The 24,745-nt window shown below is 46.4% G+C and overlaps 1 long non-coding RNA gene across 1 annotated transcript; it reads right to left on the reverse strand.

The window, feature by feature from the left end:
• Nucleotides 1-493: 493 nt before the first annotated feature.
• On the reverse strand, nt 494-18,835 carry LOC131381505 (uncharacterized). Its single transcript, XR_009210297.1, has 4 exons — nt 18,712-18,835; nt 15,217-15,249; nt 999-1,126; nt 494-896 (listed from the first exon to the last, which is right to left on the reverse strand). It is a non-coding gene; the product is annotated as an uncharacterized LOC131381505 (long non-coding RNA).
• Nucleotides 18,836-24,745: the final 5,910 nt, after the last annotated feature.

Here is a 24,745-nt window from a genome sequence, read left to right on the forward strand (position 1 = left end):
GCTGCACTAAGTCTGGAGAAAGAACATTAAGGTATAAATGGCTACACAGGGTATTAGGCAGAGAGGACCTGAGACAGTCTCTTCTATGTTCTGGTAGCCTCAGAGTGGCCAGGACAAGAGTTCGCCTCTGCCCCTCCCGCTGAGAGGGCCTGCGGAAGTGACTTCCATACAGTCTGATGTGGAAAGGCCTTATGGTCAGGATGAGTGATGGCTCAGCTGCACATCAGCAGGTCAAAGCCTGGGGACCAGAGAAGACGATGCACATCTCAGCCAGTGGCATAATGGATGGCTAATGACTGAGCAATAGACGCTCTGCTTCCTGGCCTCACTCCATGCATTATGCAAGGCTCTGGGACATAGTTAGAACCCTGGACAAAGGCGGGAAAGAGCTACAGTGAGGTTGGATAGAATCACAGTTGGGTGAACATCACTCATTGGAATGGGATTTGGATTAGTTTCCAAAGACTGCCCTAACTAATGACCATAAACTGGGTGGCTTAAAACAACAGAAATTAATTTTCTTAGAGTTCCAGAGACCAGGAGACTAAAATCAAGGTGTTGGAAAAGTTGGTTCCTCTTGGAGGTTCTGAGGGTAAATATGCTCCGTGCCTCACTCCTGGCTGCTGGGGGCAAACCTTGACTTGTAGATGCATTGTCCCAATCTCTACCTCAGGCTTCACATCATCTCTTCTCTGTGTCTCTCCGCATCTCCTCCTTTTCTGTCTAAGAACACTCATCATTGGATTTAAGGCCCACCCTAAATCCAAGATGATTTCAAGTCTAGATCCTTAATTTCAATACATCTGCAATAATGCTATTTTTAAATAAAGTCACATTCTCACGTACTGGGGATGACGACTTAGACATAGCTCTTGGCAGGAACATAACTCAGCCCACTACAGGGTTCAAAATAGAAATTAAGGTAACATCAGCAGCCGTAACACATCAACCCCCAAATCTCAGCGACTGTACATATCAGAAGTTGATTCCTTACTTACGTAACCGCCAATGCCTATATTCCTGGTCAGCAGGAGGTGGGGCTCTACTCCACACAGTAGCTCAGGGACTCAGGCCCTGCCATCTTCAGCCTGCAGCTTCCAAGATCATCTTGGGCCTTGATAGCCACCTGGAAGTTGTTGAAGAGAGAGGGAGAAGAATGAGGGAGAACAGATTGGGTACAGAAGACATATCTGTTTCTTACCCACAACCTGGCAATGACATTGCGGAGAAGTTGTCAGTGACCCTACCTAGATGCTGGGGGCCTGGGGCTCCCCTGGCTGGACAGCCATTCCCAAACATTCCTGAAGGGATTCATGAATCCTTGGTAAATAGCTGGCCATTTATGCCACAGCTAGTAATGAGAAAATGAGTAAAACTTCTTACACACGTAAACTAATTGTCTGAGTTTTGTGCCCATTACACAACTGTAACAAATGTATTTTCCAGGCCACACCCTCTGGGGACACATTTAGGTCCTGTTTTATTCTGTTTGGGCTGCTATAACACACCATAAACTGGGTCACTTTTAAACAACGGCTTATTATTGTTCACAATTTATTGCACACAGTTCTGGAAGCAGGGAAGTCCAAAATCAAGGTGCTAGCAGATTCAGCGTCTGGTGAGGGCTTACTTTCTGGTTCATAGAAAGCACTGGTGGAAGGCCAGGCACAGTGGCTCACACCTGTAATTCCAGCACTTGGGGAGGCTGAGGTGGGCCAATCATTTGAAGCCAGGAGTTCAAGACCAGCCTTGCCAACATGGTGAAACCCCATCTCTACGAAAAATACAAAAAAATAGCTGGGCGTGGTGGCACGTGCCTGTAGTCCCAGCTACTTGGGAGGCTGAGGCAGGAGAATCGCTTGAACTCGAAACAGAGGTTGTAGTGAGCTGAGATTGCACCACTGCACTCCAGCTTGGGCAACAGAGCAAGACTCCGTCTCAAAAATAAAAGAATTTAAAAAAAAGAAAGAAAGCACTGGTGGAAAATGTGAGGTAGCACTCTGGGGCCTCTTTTATAAGGGCACTGATCCCATTCATGAGGGCTCCACCCTCATGAACTAATCACCTCCCAAAGGCTCCACCTCCTAATACTATCTCCTTGGGTATTGAGTTTCAACACAGGCCAAACATCAGACCATAGCAGACCCTAAACTGGAGCCAGTTAGTTATTTTGCTTGCTCCTGAAGGCTCCAGTTTCTGGCAGCACTGCATCTCCCTCTGAGTACTTCCCCTCTGCTCAAAGTGGGAAGGGTGCACCTCAGCTCTGCATACTTCCCACCCAGGCCTCCACTTGTCAGGCTCCTGTGGGTTTGCCTCAGCCATATCTGACTCCTCCAGGAGCCCTGTAGCACCTCAGCTGCCCAGAGAATCCACCACTCTTGCCAGGGCCTGGGGAGAGTCAACCCCTAATGCAAAATGACCTTCCTTAAACCTGCTACATGCCTGGATCATTTTCACTGCTGTAGGTGTCCCAAGCCAGGGCTCAGCTCCTTCTCCCTGGGCCTTTTCCCCCAGCTGGAGCTCATGTCAGCACTAAAGACCTCCACCCCAAGTCTGTCTGAGGGCCTGCTTCCCACACAGGGTCAGCCCTGCTTCACTCTTCTCTAGGAAGCCCCCGTCCCCCTCCTCCAGCCAGATCTTCCCAACTCCAACAGCATTTCCTGCCCTCACTTGAGCTGTGTGTTCTTCTGGAAAGAAGAAGTTTGCTACTTAAAAATGTCATTGAAGAAATATAGCCACCCTCGCATATGTTTCCAAAAAATATAGGCCATGTGGCAAGGGATATGTGACAATTATGGTCAGATGTGGGTTTTTAATTCTGTGAAAAAATCAGGAAGGAGGGTGTTCTAGAGGCAAATGGAGGAAGAAACTGCCAGTACAGACACCATCATAGCAGTGTTCCTCTTTCTCTTAAATCACTGCTGACATCCCTGGGGACCCCAGCAGGAGAACAAAGTATACAAGGTATGTCTCTACACTGGGGCGTCTCACCCTCAGCACGAATGACATTTGGGGCTGGATAAGGGTTTGTTGTGAGACTGTCCTGTGTATGGTAGGATGTTTGGCAGCATCTTCAGCCTCCACCCACTAGATGACAGTAGCACCCTCCCCACTGCAAGCTGCAGCAGCCAAAAACACCTCCAAACATTGCCAAATGTCTCCTGGGGGACAAAATCACCCCCAATTGAAAAGCACTGCTCTTAAGCAATAGGACAAACTGTTGAAGAAGCACGCAGAGATTTACAGCTGGGGACAGCGCTGTCCAAATACAATGCAAGCCACAGATGCAAGCCACAGATGTAATTTTAAATTTTCTAGTAGCGACATTTTTAAAAGTTTTGAAAATGGTGAAATTAGTTCCAATCATATAGTTTGTTTAACCCAATATGTATTATACAAAATGTTCTTTAACATGTAATCAATATTAAAAGTTACTAATGAATAGTCTTTTTTTTTTTTTCCTGGTACTTTGTCTTGGAACTCCAGTGAGTGTTTTTTTTTTTTTATCTAAAGCACATCTTAGTTTGGACTAGCCACATTTCAAGTGCTCAGTAGCTACACAAGGTGAGTGGCCACTGTCTTGGCCAGTGCTGGCTGGGAAGCATGCATGGCTTTATGATAAAACCATACATATTAGAATCAAGCAAGCAGTAGCCTCAAGTTCTAGCTCACAAGCTCTGTGACCCTGAGCAAGTAAGTCTCTCGGAGCCTTGACTTCTCTATCTGTAAAATGTGACAGTGATACATTCTGCATAGGGTCTATGTAAGTCCATTCTCACATTGCTATAAAGAACTACCTGAGGCCAGGCGCGGTGGCTCACGCTTGTAATCCCAGCACTTTGGGAGGCCGAGGCGGGCGGATCACGAGGTCAGGAGATCGAGACCACGGTGAAACTCCGTCTCTACTACAAATACAAAAAATCAGCCGGGCATGGTGGCAGGTGCCTGTAGTCCCAGCTACTCGGAGAGGCTGAGGCAGGAGAATGGCGTGAACCCGGGAGGTGGAGCTTGCAGTGAGCCAAGATCGCGCCACTGCACTCCAGCCTGGGTGACAGAGCGAGACTCTGTCTCAAAAAAAAAAAAAAAAAAAGAACTACCTGAGACTGGGAAATTTATAAAGAAAGCAGGTTTAATTGGCTCATGGTTCTAGAAGCTGTACAGGAAGCATGGCTGGGAAGGCCTCAGGAAACTTACAATCATGGTGGAAGGCAAAGAGGAAGGAGGCACGTCTTACATGGCTGGAGCAGAAAGAAGAGAGAGGGAAGGTGCCACACACTTTAAAACAACCAGATCTCATAAGAACTCACTCACTATCATGAGAATAGCAAGTGGGAAATCTGCCCCCATGATCCAATCCCCTCCCACCAGGTCCCTCCTCCAACACTGGGGATTACAATTCGACATAAGATTTGGGCAGGGGTGCAAATCCAAACCATATCAGGGTCGTTGTGAGGATTACGAAGAAGAAGAGAGTTTTGAAGCACCCTCAAAACAAGCAGAGCATAGTGGTCCCCCTTTAGGGGTTAGTCCCCTTCCTCCGAGGAGCAGTTCCCTCCTGAGCGATGGGTAAGTACGCCTCAAGGTGGCCACCACAGGGAGTCCATGGTGCCCCCACTGACCTGCTTTGCTCTCCCTCCCTGGAAACAGCATATCCCCAAAGGTCTCAGCTCCCACTAAATCTCCTCTTCCAGGCAGCAAGATTCATCTGTGCCATGTGTTTGCCTCTTTATTTGTTAATAAAAGTGCTTTTCCTAGAGTGCAGTCAAAAGGGGGAGTGGGGAGTAATAACATGTGTTTGGTGTCTCTGATATTAATAGCACCAAGTGTCACACGCTATGACAGCGATGAAAGTGGGTATGGACTCGGGACCCCCTCTTTTCTGGGAGGCAAAGCTCCCCCTTGCAAACAGAAAATAAACACAGCCCTAGTGGAGCACAAATGCCAATAACTGTGAGATTTTGATTAAATAATAGATATGTGTTCAGAAGTACTTCTTTATAGTATGTGATTAAGAAAGATAACTAGACATTCTTACAGCCCTAATGATAATAATTACCACAACATATAAAGTGCAGAATATGACACCAGGAAAGCCATTATTAACCTTTCCCAGGGTTATTTTTTGGGGTGTATTTTTGACACCATGGACACCAGCATTCAGAAACTAAATAAAACTATAGCTGAGGCAATTACCCTCAGCCATTGCCCTGATCCAGCCTGGGATCAGGACAAATAAAGGGGGACGAGAAGGGGAGAGAGAGAAAGAGACAGTGTGCAGGGGGCATAAAAAGTCTTTTATACAAAACAGATGCTTGTCTAATATCGAACATCTGGCCAGTCTTATAAAGATTTGTATTAACATTTCTGCAACTGTCAGTAATTCAGAAAACTGACAGAGCTTCCCTGTTTACATTTTTGCTATAAATAACAACCTTAGATTTTTTGCTCTGCTTGCATGCAATTTGGGTCCCTGACATCTGATACCCAACTGCTTAGCACTTCCCTGCCTGACCTGAGGGTGCAGAGGGGTGGCAGTTGCTCTGGAATCTCACTGCCCTGCACTTCCTCAAGAGCTGCCCAAATCTCCCCATCCTGGCTTCACAATAGGCTTCACAATACTTGGCATTAATGCCACTGAACTTTCCTCTACTCTATACCAAGTGCATCAGTCAGCTTTTGCTGTATAATAAACTATCCCAAAATTGAGTGGCTTCAAAAAGTGACCATATATTTTGCTTATGACTCCAAGTGTGGGCCATTTGGACTGGGCTTTGCTTGTTGGTTCTTCTGGTCTTGACTGGGTTCATTCATTCTATTGTAGTCAGCTTCCAGGTTGGCTCAGGTTTGGGTGGTCTATGTTGGTCTAAGCAGCCTCTAGTTCATCTCTGCTTTACATGCTGCCATCCTCCAGCAGGCCAGCCTGAGCACATTCACACAATGCAGGCAGGGGTCCAAGAGAGCAAGCAGCAGCATGCAGGGTCTTTTGGGTGGAGGTTCAGAACTGGCATGCTATCACTTCTGCTTCATTCTACTGATGAAAGCAAGTCACAAAACCAGATTCATGGTGGTCAAGAAACAAATGTCATCCACTGAGAGGAGCTACAAAATCGGATCACAAGGATACAGGCTGAAGAACAATTGTGGCCATTTTTGCAAACAAGATCTCACCTCTGGTACAGTTTCTCAACCATTCTCCAATGACTCTCTGAGTCAGGCAGAGAAGGTATTGTTGTTATCACAACTTTAAAGCTAAGGAACTGTAGGAGGCTAAGTGATTCATCTAGAGTTACACGGCCTCTTGGAGAGCAAGAATTTCCCCAGATGCCATGAATCAAAAGCAAAGGCAACAAGATGCCTGGAGAAGATAAACAGCAGGAAACATTTCCAAGTGGGCAGTGAAGAAAATTCTGGAAGATGGAGTTTACCACCAGCTGTAGCTGCTGACCACAGTCAGGGCAGACTTTCTGGCTGATACAGTAGTCAGCCTGATATGAGAGTGATTTGAGTAGCAACAAAAGGTGTATTTATTATTTCACAAATTTGTTTCTCCCACCTTCTTATTCCATAAAGGAATAAGGCATGTAACAAAACTATATTCAAATATTAACTACATTCAAAAAATAAATAAGAGAGGATGTCAGTGAAAATAGAAGAAGCAGCCACAAAGCAAATCTTACATTATCAAGGGCTGTAAAAAGACACCTGGAGGGAGCATTCCTCCTAGCCTCCCTTCTGAGCTCTCTGCTGGCCCTTTGGTGGGTGAGACCCTCAGAGGAGAACCTTGTAACACATGGGCAGCTGCTCACCAGGGGGATCCAAGGTCAGCCCCTCAAGAATAATATTCTCTCTGTGGATGAACTGGGACAATCCAACTGGGCTCTAATAGGTCACCTGATACACCTCTGATCTCTTGCCTCATAGTGACTGGCTGCCAGCCATTCCTCTTGGCTGTGGTTGGTGTCCCCTAAAAATCCTATCTCTGCATTAATGGATCTTTCCAAACCCAGCCTCTAGCTGCCCATTCCAGGATGTCTGAACTTCTAGTGATTGGGCTTTCTGTTACATTTTGTCAATAGAGTGTTCGGTGCCATACCAGGTGTTGCCCTTAGTAGTCACTGTGCCAACACCCGATTGGGGTGTGATTAATTCCTCCCCATAAACCACTCATCCTTGCCTTGGCCCAGTGTTTAGAAGGCCCACAGCACTAATTCCTCTAACTTGAGGCCCCCAAGGCCCAAGTTGAAGTTTACACTTAGGGAGGATGAGGATCTACTAACCTACTAACATATCAGCTGGACAGAGTTCAGCACAGTTGTTCTCAACCAGGAACCCGGCAGCCCCAACAGCTGGCATTTAGAAATGGTATGAGGTCATTTTTCATGGTTGCAATAATGGGGATGGCAAAAGCTATTGGCATTTAGCAGGTGGGAGTTTGGGATACTTAACACAACGCAGTCCCGCCTGACACAGAATAGTTGCAACTAAAACATCAAAAGTAATCTCATTCTTCTGCTGTTGGTCTACAGGGGTCTCCAAGGACATGGGACCTAAGACCAGCAATCTTTGAGGAGAAAATAATGCATCATATTTGCCTGACTGCATTGTTTGCAAAGTTATACATCTTTTTTGTCATTTAATCCTCAAAATCACCTTGTGAAATGCAGCAAATCTAATTCTCTGTTACACAGACAAGGAAACTGAGACTCAGGGATGTTCACTGACATGCTCAGATGCATCTGTTCAGATCCTTCAAGAAGCAGATGCCAAGAGGGATGAAGGGGAGACAAAGCAGGAGTGGGAGGGGAGAGCCTTCAGACAGTGGTGCACTGCATTCCAGCCTGGGCAACAGAGTGAGACTTTGTCTAAAAAAAAAAAGATTAAATGAACAAATAATAGATTGATTCCTTTCATTATAAGTCATATCCAGGGCACCAAAAACTTAGAAAACAGAGAAAATGAATTGAACAGCATGACTCCACCAGGTCTGATACCTGGGAAAGGACAGAGGGAAGGAAGGGGGATTGGGTAGGAAGAGACTCCAACCACAGGGAGCGCTGAGCAAGCATTGGTCACTCTGATGGGTAACCCCAGAGCAAAAACTGCCTGTAAGAGGAGTCCTGGTCAGGCAGAAATGGTCCAGTTCCATCACCCCACCATGACCATGGAAGGCCATGGTCTCAGGTAAGTGCTACCTAGGACCGGAAGATGTAGCAGCTGAAGGCTCTCTGCCTATGACCCTCTTTCAGCAGGGTCTCTGGAGGGAGACCTGGGCCGCTGCTCCATAGCTATCACATCACACAAATAGGATGCAGTGGAGTCAGGACTCAAGGCCCACTAGACAGCCAACTCAAATGCAGATGAAGAAGAACAAAGGGACCTTGGAGCATGAGGGACGGGAGGGGGCACAGCCCAAGTGGAGCCTGAGGAAGTTCTTGAGTGGGTAGAATGAAAAGCCAAAGAGAGAGAGAGGCTCTGATATCAAATATCAGCTGCTGGGACCCATCTCAAAAAAAATCAACCAAAGCTAGAACATGCTGGAAAGGCTGGGCCAGCTGCTGGGCTCTGTGTTCACGTAATAGGATGACGAGAAGGTCCAATTAGCCAAAGCTTTGCCAACGCAGAACCCACAGTGCCTTACTGAAGGAGGAGACAGGGAAACAAGCAAATAAAGGAAGGGTTTGGGGGCTGAGAGTGTCTGCCTTCCGGGCTGGCATTTTCTAGTGACTGTCACTGCAAAGGGCCTCCCGCTGGTGTCTCCCAGCTGAGTGCCATGTCACGAGGGTGCCCTGGCATTGGAGATGCTATAATGGGGTCTTGGTGTCACAGGGAGAGGAAGCCAGTGATGCAGAACCTCTGAGTCACTCTGGAACCAGAGATAAAATTAGATGGCTGAAGCTTTAAGGGACCTGAGGCATCATCTAGTGCATGATCTCCTCACCTGCATTTTTCACAGGAGGAAACTGAGGCCCAGAGAGGCCAGAGATTTCCTCTAGACCAGGATTTCTTAACCCTCAGCCCTGCACTACTGACATTCGGGGCCACACATGGTTTTTTTTTGGTGGGGGGGCAGGCAGGGGAGAAGGGGAGGGGCTGTCCTGTGTATTACAGGTTGTGGAGCAGCATCCACAGCCTCTACCCACTAGATCCTAGGAACATTTTCCCAGTCACACAACCAAAAATATCTCTAGACACAAATGGCATTATGAAATGTCCTCCTGCAAGCCACAATTACCCCCAGTTGAGAACTACAGCTCCAGGCCAAACATCCAGAGTGAGACCTCCAACTGGCCTCCTGCCTCACAAGCCACAGCCCACCTCCAACATCACAATAGTCTGAGAGGACAGGACCAGTGTCTGCCCTTCGACGGTGGGAATTTGAAAAGAAAAATAGGGAGAATTTTGAACTCCATTGAAATGCCCTGGCTGTAGCAGAGAGGCAGCTAGAAATCTAACATTTGACCAATGTATAACCAGAAAGAACTGCACTTTTAAAAAAAATAGGCCAGGCACAGTGGCTTACGCCTATAATCCCAGCACTTTGGGAGTCCAAGTCAGGTGGATCACCTGAGGTCAGGAGTTCAAGACCAGCCTGGCCAAAATGGTGAAACCCTGTCTCTACTAAAAATACAAAAATTATACCCAAAGGATTATAAATCATTATACTATAAAGACACATGCACATATATGTTTATTGTAGCACTGTTCACAATAGCTAAGACTTGGAATCAATCCAAATGTCCGTCAATGATAGACTGGATAAAGAAAATGTGGCACATATACAGCATGGAATACTATGCAGCCATAAAAAAGGATGAGTTCATGTCCTTTGCAGGGACATGGATAAAGCTGGAAACCATCATTCTCAGCAAACTAACACAAGAACAGAGAACCAAACACCACATGTTCTCACTCATAAGTGGGAACACATGGACAATGAGAACACATGGACACAGGGAGGGGAACATCACACACTGGGGCCTGTTGGGGAGTGTGGGGCTAGGAGAGGGATAGCATTAGGAGAAATACCTAATGTAGATGATGGGTTTGTGGGTGCAGCAAACCACCATGGCACGTGTATACCTATGTAACAAACCTGCACGTTCTGCGCATGTACCCCAGAACTTAAAGTATAATTAAAAAAATACAAAAATTAGCCAGGTGTGGTGGCACACACCTGTAATCCCAGCTACTCAGGAAGCTGAGGCAGGAGAATTGCTTGAACCCGGGAGGCAGAGGTTGCCATGAGCCAAGATGGCGCCACTGCACTACAACCTGGGTGACAGAGCGAGACTCTGTCTCAAAAATAAATAAATAATAGATTAATTCCTTTCATTATAAAGTCATATCCAGAACACCAAAAACTTAGAAAACAGAGAAAATGAATTGAATGGCATGACTCCACCATCTCTTTCAATGCATTTCCAAATCTCTTTGATTTCCTAGAACTACTTGGGATGCCTCTGGGTCATCATCGGATATAAAGAAGTACAATGGGAAATAACCATGTGGGTTTCCTTCCTCCACTTTGATTGGGCTGTTTGGAGGGCACTCGAGCCTACAAACGTAAAGACTTGTTTGGCAGCATACTGCAGGGCTCCACTACTCTGGCCTGCCAGGGCTCACCTGTGCTGGGATCAGTTGGCAATGCCTCATATTTGTATATCACTGATCACCTTTCAAAGTGCCTTACCTAATGTTTTGAGTATTTTTGTTGTTATTTTTATCATAACAACCTGTAAAGTTGTCTGGGATGACATTCTTAGACGAAGAAATGGAAGTTCAGAGACACAGAGTCACCTGCCCAAAATCACAGTGACCTAGAAGTCAAACAGGATCAAGAACTTAGATCTTCTGGTTGCTAGAGAGTGATGCAAGATAGAGGGGCAAGAGATGTGGACTCAAAGTGTGCATACCCGTGCTGCTCTGGCCCCTATTTGCAATGAACCATGTTTAAGCCTTAGTTTACCTATTAGTGAATGTGGAGGATGAGGATATAATGCTGCTTCATGGAGGTGTTGGGATAATTTTATGAGGTCACATATATGGGATGTACAGGGAAGGACTTCAGAGTTTGCCTGATATGTTTGGCATTTATTTGGCATGACTTTCTGAGCGAATGAGTGATTACCACCTCTATAAATTATGTAGGCAATTACAATTCAGTTCTAGAATAAAGAGGGCAGGCTTCTGCCTCCATGGGTGATGGACTGGAGGAGGCACTGCCTTTTTTGCCATGAGGTGTCACCAGCATTGGTTCAAGGCAAAAAGCACCTCTGATCTGAGAGCACCAGATCGTCATGACTGCTGAGCAAACCCTGTTGCTCTTCATCACAAAGATCTCAATCCACTGAGATGCTAGGACAGAGGGTACTGGCAGGGGCTGCATTTTCAGTGACTGTGAAATGCTGCTGCAGCTTTGGAGGGAAAGGGGTCCCCATGAGCTCAAGGAGTACACTGGAAAAAGCCCCAAATGCATCTGAAGTCCTAGGTTCCTATCAGCCTTTTGGTTGTGGAATTTCAGGCATCATTTTCAAGTCTGCCCTGTATGGTTGTGCAGGTGGCTTACTGCACAAGGCAGTGATTAGAGGTTGAAATCTGGTCTGCACTTTGCTTGCCAAGCCATGAACCTTGGAACAGGGCTACATCAGCCTAGAGAAAAGGGTGCATTTTCCTTGTTCTCACAAAGACATTCCATGGGCCAGTGGCAGCCCTGGTCTATTGCCTGTTTAGAACTGCAGTTTTTCTCTGTATGAAATAAGAGATTTTTAGGAGTCTGTCCTTAGAAATCCTAGATCCCTCTCCTTCCCATGTACCATTACTTCTTTTCCCTTCCTTCCTATTCAGGGAAAAAAAAAACCTTTTGGTTTTTCACTCTGAGCTTGCAGAAGAGAAGATGGAGAGAGATGGAGAGTGTAGGCAGAGCCTACAGGTATTTAGAGGATGAATATAGCAGGACTTTCCAGGGCCTGGGTGTGAGGGGGGCGGTGGGGGAGCTACCCCTCAGGCTTGAACTCAGAGTGGGTGAAGGGGCAGGAGGCCAAGTTTGGGAATGGGGTGTGGTATGGAATGAGCTTATCCCAGGCAAGTGGGTTCATGGACCTTCCAGGAGAGATGCTCAGCCTGCACAGGTTTGAAACTCAGAAAATCAGCCTGGACTAGAGGCACAAATTGGAGTCATGGGGCACATCACAGGTGAGCCCATCAGATCTGCACTCATGACCCCAACTGCTGTCAAAGAAGAAAGTCATTTCAAAGCAGGAAAGGACAGGATCCTAGAGCCCACTTCAGCTCCAGCACTTTAGAAGGCTTTGGTGCCAGGTGGGACTTCATGTCACAAAGGTGCAGGGAAAGGTTCCAGATCTCTCTACAGACAGAAAATGGCCACAAAGGCTGAGCTGGGTCAGGTCTGTCTCCCCAGGCAGCTGGGCTGTTGGAAAACGAGATCACAGGGATTTGGGTCAAGCTCTGAAAAACGTTCCTGTCTGGGACACCTTCTCTGACCTGAATCTATTTTTAGAAACTCTTTTTAATGAACAGTATGCAAAACTATGAATTCAGCAGAGTATATTCCCCCTGAGCTCCCTCCACAATGCATTTTAAATGGAATCACTGGAGAAAGCAACAATGAACGCTCGTTAGGACCAGCTGAAACACAATCAGGCTGTGCCTTCTGTGACCACTAGCTGTCCCTTAATAATATTCACAATAATAACAGCTGCTCCCATGCCTACAGCACTTTACAGTTTGCAGAATGCATTCATTCACCCCATTGGCTCACTTGATCATCACAACAGCACAGCAAGGTGGTATTATTATCTCACTATACGAATGAAGAAACTGAGGCTAAGTGAGAGAGATCGGCCCACCCAAAGACCACACATATGGAGGTCCTCACAGAAGTGAAGGGAAAGCTGGACTAGATACATACAGACAGGACCAGGGTGACTCTTGTTCTGTAGATAGCCAGGACTACATAGTGTCCCTCACAGGCCATTGTTGGGATGAACCAGCATCAGCCCCTTTTTTAATAATACATGCCTGTCTCTGCTCAAAAATCTCAGGAGAGAATCTCATTGGTTGAGCTTGGGTCACGTGCCCATTATTTGTCTAGAGAAGTAAAGTGCCATTTGAATGACAGCTCCTCCCAGAATGCAAAGGAGAAGAGGTAATACTCCAGAAGGCAGCTGGGGTACTTTAGAATTAGAAGGAGAAATAGGCCCAAGAAGCAGAGGAAGCATCCAATATTCACTCCAACCTTTAAAAGCTCTCTGTAGACCAGATTGCTAATGAATGGGGTCCTGTGGATTTCTTCCCTCTGACCTCCATTCTCTTTCTAGCACTACTTTCAGTTCATCACTGAATGCCTCTGTGAGTAACGCTGCCAAACATTTTGGCTGCACATGGCTGTATGTGACTTTGGACCTGTCTTGTCCTCTCTGGGACCCAATTTCCTCATCTACACCACAAAGGCAAACTCCGTGTTTGCAAATGCAAGCAAGCCCGGGAGTCCTGCAAACCCAAGGCAGAGACAAGTTCAAAAGGCTAATAACAAATAGACACCAGGAATCTTGTCAGTGCCCCTCTCACAAGCCATCTTTTCCATCTGAAATGATAGCAAGCCCTGGACTTGATTCCCCAGCAGCCTCATGGGAACTCTGTGGCCCGGCTAAAGGATATTCTTCCACCAGCTTTTCCACTGTAGGTAGAAATTCACAAAGGCTCCTAATCCTTCAGACCTTCAAAACTTGCTTCCCTCCCAGTTTCCTCCTGCCCAGGAGAGGCCCCTGTTTTCCCATCTCTCTTCACTTGCCACATTCCCACTCATCTGTCAAGCCTCAGCTCCAATGCCCTTCTCATCCCTGACCACCTGCCCCAGCTGAATAAAATCTCCTTGCTTGGAACTGCCCCTGACTCAGTGCCTCATGACTATTCACACTATGTTAGCTTAGTTATTCACGTCTCTTACAAGACTCAGAGCATTCTACAGGCAGTGCGTGTATCTCACTGTGTCTGCATTCTCATTGTCTACCATGATGCCCAGCTTAGAAAAAGTGCTGAGTGATGGTTTATGGGATAATGAGTGAATGTATGACTGAATGAACTGATGGTGGATGGATTATTTCCTGAAAGTCATGTGGACAGCTGGCAACAGACCTCGCTCTAGATCCCAGTCTTTCCACTCTAAGACAATGTACATCCAAATGGATTCTTTCATTTCCCCTAATCCATAAATGCCTGTGTTCATTGTGACGGAACCCCAGCTCCACTGGACCTGCACCTCCAAGGTTGCTGCCTCATTAATTCAACCATTTGGCAAACATGCATCCAGTAGCTACTCTATGCCAGGCATCACGCTAAAAGCAGGCAGTCTAATAGCTACGCTTTGCATGTGCACCCAAACAGCTTCTGTTTACCCCAGCCAGTAGAAGGCACAGTCACACTCTGAGAGGAAAAGAGGGTAAGGACGGTGGAGAGTCTGGAAGAGCCTCTATAGGAAATGGGAGAAGGTACTGGCCATGAATCTTGGGAGCTTCCTGAGCAGCATGGGGGACCATAGCAATGCAGCATCACGAATCCGTGGGGCAGCAGCTGAAAGGGAGGAGTGGATTCCTGGGAAGACAATCCAGAGTGGAAGCCGCCAAATGGAACTATGGTCTTGCAAATGACATGAACTGCAGACAACCTAAAAGGAAGACACTAACCATCACAGACCTTCTGGTTTTAAGTGGGTAGAAATTCCTAAGCTTCGCATATTGTCAAATAATCAGCAGTAGCCAATGGGGATATCACTTTTTAAAAATAATTTTTATGTCACAGAAAGTGTTTGGAGAGGGTAAAAGCAAGTCCACAAATTCCCCACCACATCACTGAAAGAGGATCCGTTGGCTATAACTTGTTCTTGGAGTAGGGAGAGGGTGGGGGTGGGAATGTCTTGTATATATTCAGTGAACAATTTCTCCCATCTCTGTCAAAAGAGATGTCAAATATATTCAAATGTGCATTTGGCTGTGTTTATGTGTGTTTTTATCAGAAAAGGAGATAAGGATTCTTGTCTTCCTAACTTTTAGCAAAGATGTAAAAGGCTGTGGATATGCACACTTCTATGACTTACTTTATCCCTTTGTCACATTTTCTTACTCTATCCCTTTATCACATTTTCTTACATTTTGAGGAGAATGGAATTTTTTCCAGGTGAATCTTGGGTTTGCCACCAACCTGCATCATTTCTCCAGACTTCCGTTTCCTTTTCTGTAAAATAAGGGGCACAGAATCAACATTCAGTCCCTCTGAACCCTAATACACCACAAATCTTTGAGATCAATGGGAAAGAAGAGTACTGCATGGATGCCTGGGCAACGTCACTTCTCCCAGAGGCATGGTGCAGATGCATCAAATCAAAATATAAATCATCACACCCTGTTATGGGTCTCATACACAGTTTCTTTTAATAAAAGATGCAAATATTTTGCAGTAAATTGATTTCCCAGTTTCATTCTCTTATCTCCATATTTATTATTCATGATTCCTCCACTCCTCACTTGAAGCATAGGGGTAGCAGGGACAAATCTAGAATGTAGAGTTTGCTCGCTTTCCTACAGTTATTATTAGCACAGTGTTATACTCCCAGGAGTAAAAGATACATGTAAATATGATTCCAGTCTCAATTCAAGCTAAGAACAAAATGCAAGAAAGTCTTCATTGATCTCAATCCATGCACTTAAACTTCCTGGCAAACTTTCATAAAAGTGTGACTTTGCTGAGGAAAATGGTGATGGCTTAAGTTATGGCTACAGGATATTATTGTTTTCACTTGTTAAAAGCAAATGCAGTATGTCTCAGTCAAGAACTTGGAGAAATAGAAAAATCTAAGAAACTTTTTATTGCTTTACTAGAGGGTTAAAAAAAAAAAAAAAGGATATGGGAAGGATATTCATTGGGTGTCAGATATAAAGCCTGGACCCAAATGTTACAGTCCCAAAACAATGTCCCACTGAAAGTGGGGAAATCCAAACAGGAATTTTGACCATTATTTACATAATCTATAGCAACTCTTAATAAAACCAGCTGTCCTCTCCTTTCTTCTGACACTCTGCCATTCCTGGGAGCTTTCCCTCCTGGCCCCAGCAGACTTTTCTTTCTTCCTTGCCCCCTTCTCTTGGCCTCCTTGCTCTGGGTCTCTACTCCATCACCGTGCCCTGCTGTTGCAGCCTCTCAGCAGCCCACAGCTCCCAGGGCATCAGCCTTAGTGGGTTCGGTCTTTTCTGACTTCCCCCACTGTAGTGGGTTTGGGGAATTCCGTGGCTGATCAGGAAAAAGGATATAACCATGAGGTGGCAGTAGTACACAATGAACTTTATTTGGGTGCCACTTTGACAGGTTTGCATACACGAAAAGTTGCTCACAGTATGACGCTGTCCAGGGGCCACCACCCAGAAGGGTAAAGGACAGCAAAGGGAAGAAGGAGGGCAAAAGAACTCCTGGGGGACAGGGAGGTTGGAGAGGAGTCTTCCACATGCAGGTGGTGTTATTCAGCAGCCCAGAGGGGAGTCCGGGTCAGAGAGCTGCAAATTAGGGATCTTTATAGCTACAAGATTTATCTTATCTATGGTTAGCCGATGTTGGGCACTGATTTGTAGGGCATGCAAATAATGCTCACCCTAATTGGCTAAAAATTTGCTTATCGGGGCTGTTTAAAACAATTGGATGTCTACGAGTTTGAGTCTGGTGCAGGAGGGCCTTTGAGCCACCGTGTGAATGCAACCCCATTCACATCTGACAGTGCTGGCTGCTGATTGGGATGCCTCCGTTCTCAATATGGTGTCTTGTCCTCCACTAGGCTAGACCAGACTTCGTTGTATGTTGGCAGAAATCCCCCAAGAGGGCAAAGTCAAATGTGCAAGCACTTATGGTCTCCACTTACATCATATTTGCTGTTGTTTCATTGGCCAAAGAAAGTCATACAGCCTAGACCAGAATCAAGGCGGGAGGGGACTACACACAGGCATAGAGACCTGGGGGTGGACTCATCTGGAGCCATTACTGTGACATACACAATAGATCACAACCCCTAAGCTTCGGCCACAATAAATTTTTTTATATGGTATCAACTTTCCTGCCTACCGGAAGAAAACATTTTCAACCTGGATGCCAATAAGCAAGTTGCTTTTTCTGATAAAGAGTTCCCTCCAAAGCAGATCCTGGTGAAAGGACTTTGGTGCAGGTAGCTTACTTGGGAGACAATCCTAGGAAGTACAAGTGAAGAAGTAGGGAAAATCAGACAGGGAAAGGAAGAAAGCCAATGAGCATGTGCTAAGGAGTTACTCTTGGGGGAATCTGGACCTTCATACTGCTGGGGACCCTCCAAGAAGCCACGTGGGCAGGCCTCAGAATTGTCCATCAGAGGATGGGTAGGCTGGAGCATTCATCCACCACTGGTTGAGCCACTTCTGAGATAATGGGAAAAGTGCTAAGGCAGAGAAAAGGAGAACCCCAGGTATGTGAGGTGGGAAGCTGTCGGTGGGCTGGAAACAGTCCACCCCAGCTGCAAGTGATCCAGTGGGCTCAGGCCATCGATGGCATCTGACAGACAGAGACAAGAAAGTCCCTCTTATCATCAAAACGCAAGTGCAACCTGCCCAACACACACAGAGAACACAGAGCTCAAGAGGAAGAGAAGATCAAGCGACAGAAAATCTACATCTGGGTAATGCATAACCATCACTTGGTATTCTACTGAGCAGGCAAACCACCAGCATCGCCAGTGAGAGAGAATTAATACAGAAAACAAACTTTGAGCAATCTAGAGACAAATATGTTTTCCAAAAGAAATAAGGGTCTAATTCCAGAAAGTGGTGTCCTTCCTGGTATTCTTATTGTGGAATAAAATCTGCTTGGGATACAGAAGTTCTCACCTATTTCTTGGCAACAGCAGAACAGAAAGTTAACAGCACAATTCTATGTAGTATGTCTCTGGCTGCTTGTGGATAATGATGCTTAAGTGAACTGTTTGGTTAACTATATGTACCATACTTCATTGATCTAAAAAAGCAATCTCTTCACATTTAACATCTCTGGAATCAGGATGCATCTTACAATTACAGCTGGCAGAATTTTTCCTTCCTTGATCTATAAAATATTGTGCATTTTAGTATCTTGGAGATGATAAACTATGGGAGTTCTCATTTCAGAGCATGGATCAACCAGGTTGGAATAATCCTTGTATTGACTATTTAAATTCTCAAATTAAAAAAACTTTTCCAAACCACAGTTAGGGAGAGATGCTTAAACCAGGCAGTCCCCTCCTGCCTTTTCTGGTAAAAATTCTGAGGTCCCAGTGAGACACACAGAGAAGTTCTGGAGTCCTCTTTACAAAACTTTGCTTAAAGCTCCAACTTCTGCGTGGGTTGCACAGGCTATCTTTCATTATTCAAGATGTTAACTTTTCAAAGAATTTTCACATCTATCGGAAAGAGTAAATGCTATGAAATCTAAAAAGAATGCAGGAAAAATGACAGAACTCTTGGGAAGGGGAACTCGATGAATATTGGGTTCCACTACACACAACAGAAAGCCCAGAGTAATCCAGATTAAACAAGTTAGAGGTTCATGTCTCTCATGTGAAAAAAAGGCTGGAAGGAGGTAATTCCAGGCTGTGAGGGCGAGTTCTACAGTGAGCAGGGATACAAGCTCCTTCTATCTTTCTTACTTAACCTCCAAGCACGTTGTTTCCATCCTCAGAGTTTCCTCGTGATCCACCATGACTGCTGGAGCTTCAACCACCTCATCTACATCCCATCTAGAGGAAAGAAGGAAGGCTGAGAGCAAGCAGGACTCCTTCTCCACCTGCTTTCAGAAAGACTTCACGGAAGTTCCGCCCAGCAACTTCCACATGCCTCTCATTGGCTAGAACTCAGTCACATGATGTGCTCCTGCCGCAAGGTGGGCTGGGAAGTGTAATCGTCCAGTGGGGTGCCGTGCTGTCCCGTGGTGCAGAGGTTATGTTATTAAGGGAGGAGGAAGGAGCAGGCATCAGGTAGGCAGCTCGCAATTGACAGGCCAGGAAGATTTTTCTGGGACTAAACGAGACAGTGGGATGAGGAATTATACCAGCATGGAAGATCTCAGAAAACTGCAGAGGAAACAGTACAGGACCCTTGGCAGAGAGGTGCCTTGGCAGCTGTGTTTAGAACTAGGCGGGGAGGCCTAGGGGCGTGGATCCCAGCCCTGACTCTGACACCACTGGCCTCAGAGGCTACTCAGGAGCCACGCAGGATACATCACAGGCTGCAGAGGGGTGCCCGAGGTCCCCATCTCCACGACAGGAGAGGGTCCCTGCTAGGAGAGGACATAGTGCGCACGCTGCTTTCTTCTCTAGAAGTGAACGGGGGCTCCCGCCTCTGCGGCCAGGCTTCTCGCTCCTAGCACACCCCGGGCCTCACGAGGTGAGTGAGCCTGGTTATTAATGGACTTTCCAGGCAGGAGTTCCAGAGTGGGCCTTTTTCATGGTCACTGGTGGTCTCTGCGCCCCACCAGCTCCGCGGGAATCCGGGCCACAGCGAAATGTTCTTAAAAGAGGAAAATTACCCAGAAAGCGACTCCCAAAGAAAAGTCAGCTTTAAAAAAGTTTGTGTGTGTTGCAAAGCCTTATCGTTAAGTCCTCCAGCTAGGCTAAAAGCCTATCCCATTCCTCCCTGGGATTTCTAGTGAATTAATAATGCCGCTGATGAATATTCAAAAGTAGACAGCTATTGTGCCTCCAAGCACATAATTAATTATTCATTACACATTTTTATTCACTGAATTAAAAAACACAGGGTGCTCTGGGAAATGAAGTGTACTTCACTGCAGGGGCATGAAATTCCACACTGCCCCTTTAAGGACTATTATTCTCTATTTGTGGTTACCAAGCAACATAAATGCTGGGCAATTAGATCATGGGTTGTCCCTGAAGACTGATGGGATAATAAGCAGTAGTTAAGTATTAAGTTGACCCAGTGAAGGTCCCATATGAATAAACCTGAGTAGGACCACAGCTGGTGTCTTTTAAATGAAACTTTTACATTAATACCGTACAAAAGGTGATTCTGTTCCGGGAGCACGCGTCGGCAAAACTTGCTGGTCTGCAAATCCCGCACAGGTTGAATGTGCTGTTGCTCTGACGCGCCTGTACTTGAAAGGTTGTGCAAGGAGTGCACTGTCCTCTCCCAAATGGGGCAGCAGCCCGCCCCCAGGGACCAACGGGGCGAAGACGTCAGTCTTCAGCCTCAGCCTCCCAAAGAAAGAAATGCATTAGCTGAGGGACTTCCAGGGAGGGTGCAGGTGGAAGTGATGAAAACTGAGCTTCTCTACGAGAGGAGCTGAAGTCAGAGCAAAGGCCAGCCCTGCCAGAAAGGCCCAGCTGAGAAGAGTGCTGGTTGCTCCCTGCTCAAGGCCACACACTCAGCCGGGACCCCAGCCCCAGAAGGGCCTTCTGCCCTTGACCCCAGTGCAGTCTTCTGACAGCCCAGGGTTGGGGCACCAGGTCTATGCAGCTGCCTCTCCCTCAAAATTCAGGTCGTAGTCATGTCTGTACCTTCAGAGCCTGGCACACAGTAAGCCCTCAACAAATGATTATTAATAAATAATAAGAGTTTGGGACACTTGATGGTGTGAGTTGGCTGAAGGTGAAAGTAAAGGAAAATAAATGAAAAGTTTGGTCCCCTTATTAGTCATGCTGTTTGGTTATGAAGCAAAGCTTAGACTAATGATTGCAGTTAGCGGTTTCTTTACATACTCCAGTGTTTGCAAATCTCTTGGCACTTTTCTTAAATGCTCCTGAGTGCTGCCAGCAGGAATGCCATATACAGTTGTATAGAATGTGCACTGCACAAGGGTGCCTGGCCAAGGGAGTTGATTGGAGCCTGAAATCGAGCCTGTGGTTCACCTGCCAGGTCATATGCTTGTCTGGAGTGGCCACCTTTTCTCAGCTCTCACAAAGGCATTGAATGGGCTGAGAGCAGCCCTGGGTATGGTTGGAATATGGGTGACAGGAGGGGAGAGCTGGCTCGAGTGGAGCCAGAGGATCTGCTCAGGAAGAAGCAGTTGTCAACTGGGGCAGGCAGAGGGCAGGGCCCAGAAGGTTGTAGCCTTCACCAGCATGATACAGCATGATACATGATACAGGCAGAGCCTGCCCTCTGTCCTCTCCCAGCCTCTGGTATGTGGCTGTGTACAGCCCAAGGACAAGTCCCCAGGTTATCCTCACTGTTGATGCAGGGACATGGGAAGAAAGTCTGAGGTGCTAGCAGTGAGAACTGGCAAGATAGAAACCAGAACATTTTTATTAGTGTGAGTCTCAAAGCAAACCTATGAAGTGTGTATCCCTATTTGCAGATGGGGAGACTGAGGCTTAGAGAGTTTAACCAACCTATCCCATCACAGAGCTGGAGAGAAACCAGGGTTTCAACCCGGACAGGCTGGCTGCAGAGTCCATGCTCTTTAGCAGGGTTTGTCTTGAAAATACTTAACAATCAGGAGGGTATTAAAACAGATATCTGCCTTAGGGCTAGAGCAGGGGCCTGGAGGCCCCTGCAGGTTCTTAACCCCTCAGCTGCTGGATTACTTGGTGGTCAAGAGAAGGGGGGAGGGCCCTCTAGGGATCAGGCAGTGGCTGTTTACCAATTGGAATGCAAACATTTTAGTGTTTTGACAACTGGTACACCATGCAGGTGCCTACAGGCGAAATGTCAGCCTGCCTCAAAGGTTCCCTGAGTCTGAGAGAAGCATAAGGGAGGTGGCCAGAAGCAGAGTCCTGAGCAGGGAGCGGAGTCTGGAGACAGCAGGTGCAGTTGAGGCAGCAAGATATGAGCAGGGTGGGGAACTTCCAGCAGCTGGCTTTTCAAGAACTGGGCTGGGGACCCCCAGCTCAGCCAGAGAACTGAAACTTACTGATGGGCAATTGAAGAAGGGAAAACAAGGCTGATGAGGGAGAGGCCAGGTCCTGGACCCGGCACCCCTGCTGACCCAGCATCCTTGAACACATCACCCATCCCCTTTCTGGTAAATAAAGGATTTAGGCTAGAAAATCTCCTAGGAATGCTCCAACAATAACATTTTATGATTCCATGTTTCTAACAAATGAAAACGCTATTGAAGGAAAAGGAAAAATAAAAACATCTGCACTTTTTGCCATTGAGATTTTGTGTTGCTGGTGTTTTTTTAAGCCTAGAATGTCCTGTGATCCCCACTGGTGACAGGAGATGATGGTTTTATTGTAGTTGTAGATCATTAATTTTGTAGACAAAAATGTGAAAACACAGCTTATCTCTGTCTGCAGACACTTTGCTATGCCAGAGCATGAAACAGTTCTCAGTTGAAGATAAAGAACTGCTGTCTAGAGTTTTGTGATATGAAGCAGGGAAGACAATTCCCCCCAAAGCTAAGTGGGCTCCATGTTAGACATGAGAGATATAGCTGCAGTAGTCTCTAGGTAAGGACTGAAGTGTGTCAGGCAGGAATGCAGGGCTGGGGAGGGCTGTTGGAGAAGCTACTTCCAGGCCAGAATACCCTACTCTGCTACACTTCCACCCCAACCCACCCAACCTACCCCGATCCTGTGTAGACTCTCAGAGCTACTGCTGGGGCACTGACTGTCACCATGATTTTCTTCCTTCCTGTATGCTTTTCTTGAGAGCAAGAGTGTTTATTTTGTGTTTGTTCTCTGAGCTCCTAGCACAGTGCCTGGACAGTGAACCCTTGATAAAGGTTTGATAAATGATGGGATGGATGGATGGATGGATGGATGGATGGATGGATGGATGGAGGGCAATACAGGGATTCTCAGTGGCTCCTCTCTCATCATTCTCAAGGAGTCAGCATTTGCAAATTTAGTAAATCTGCTTACTGGAAGGTTGGTTCTTGCGATGTCCTCCAGGTCTTCTGTACCTCTAAATCTGAGCCCTTAAAGGTAAATGCTAGGCCGGGCGCGGTGGCTCATGCTTGTAATCCCAGCACTTTGGGAGGCCGAGGCGGGCGGATCACGAGGTCAGGAGATCAAGACCACGGTGAAACCCCGTCTCTACTAAAAATACAAAAAATTAGCCGGGCGTGGTGGCGGGCGCCTGTAGTCCCAGCTACTCAGAGAGGCTGAGGCAGGAGAATGGTGTGAACCCAGGAGGCGGAGCTTGCAGTGAGCCGAGATTGCGCCACTGCACTCCAGCCTGGGTGACAGAGCGAGACTCTGTCTCAAAAAAAAAAAAAAAAAAAAAGTAAATGCTAGCAAGACTTCTCAGTATAGCAAAGTGAGGAGCAATGATAAACTCAGCAATGTCAAAAACAGCCATTGCAGACCGGGTGCAGTGGCTGGCGTGTGTAACCCCAGTACTTTGGGAGGCCGAGGCGGGTGGATCACTTGAGGTCAGGAGTTCGAGAGCAGCCTGACCAACATGGTGAAACCCCGCGTCTACTAAAAATACAAAAAAAAAAAAAATTAGCCGGGCATGGTGGCACGTGCCTGTAGTCCCAGCTACTCACGAGGCTGAGGCAGGAGAATCGCTTGAACCCAGGCGGCAGAGGTTGCAGTGAGCTGAGATAGCACCACTACACGCCAGCCTGGGTGATAGAGTGAGGCTCCATCTTAAAAAAACAAAAGAAAACAAAACAAAAAAACATCCGTTGCAGAACCTGTAAATCGCACCAAATCGATAACTGGTTATTCAGATAAGAAAAGTGGAAGTAAGTAGCATTCTTGCCTGGGGCTGCTCCCATCTCCCACTCCTGATCTGTTCTCCCAAGACCAGTCAAGTCATGAAAACCAGGAGTTTTGATGCCAGAGGGGGCTGGCTTGATTGGAGTGGAGCACTGAAAAACTCCACACCCAATGGCATTGACAGAAACAGTAGCAATCTCAGTGGCGAATGAACAGGAATGATCAGTTCAGCTAGCCTGGGATCGAAGTTCTGACTGGGGCAAGCACAGACCAGCAGAGTAGCCAGAAACTTCACAGGGAGATACAGAAATGAGACAACAATAGGAAGCTTTGATAAACTCTTGACACATCCAAGCAGGAGAGACCTGAGAGGGCCCAAGCTCTCCAGACTTTCCGGACAGACTGTGAACGTGCGTACATGTGCTGAGAGATATGAAAGAAAAATACAGAGCAGATTGAACTTTCAACATGTTACCTGCACACACTGATATATCAGTAGAAGGTGGAAGCCTTACTTGCCCAAGGTGGATGAGCACAACATTGGCAATCATTGGCTGACTAGCAGACTGTACAGACATCGGGGTAAGTCCTAGAGATCCAGGTTTAAAATCAAACAAAACAAAGAATTTTTAAGAACTGAATGGAGACATATACAGCTGCCTTCTGCAATAAAATAGACACCACAGAAATTGTTCAGGAAAGTTGTTAAACAGCAATCAAACAGCTACAACCACCACCTTGGATCAAAATCCAGAGTTACCAGAATATATAATCTTAAAATATTCCATTTTTAAACAATAAATTATGAGATCTGCAAAGAAACAAGAAAGCATGATGAGAAAGGAGGAGGCACTTTGGGAGGCCAAGGTGGGTAGATCACCTGAGGTCAGGAGTTTGAGAGCAGCCTGGCTAACATGGTGAAACCCTGTCTCTACTAAAAATACAAAAATTAGCTAGACATGGTGATGCACGCCTATAATCCCAGCTACTCAAGAGGCTGAGGCAGGAGAATTGCTTTAACCCGGTAGACGGAGGTTGCAGTGAGCTGAAATCGCACAA

The sequence above is a fragment of the Hylobates moloch genome, unplaced genomic scaffold (assembly GCF_009828535.3).
Source record: "Hylobates moloch isolate HMO894 unplaced genomic scaffold, HMol_V3 SCAFFOLD_16, whole genome shotgun sequence".
Taxonomy (NCBI): Eukaryota; Metazoa; Chordata; class Mammalia; order Primates; family Hylobatidae; genus Hylobates; species Hylobates moloch.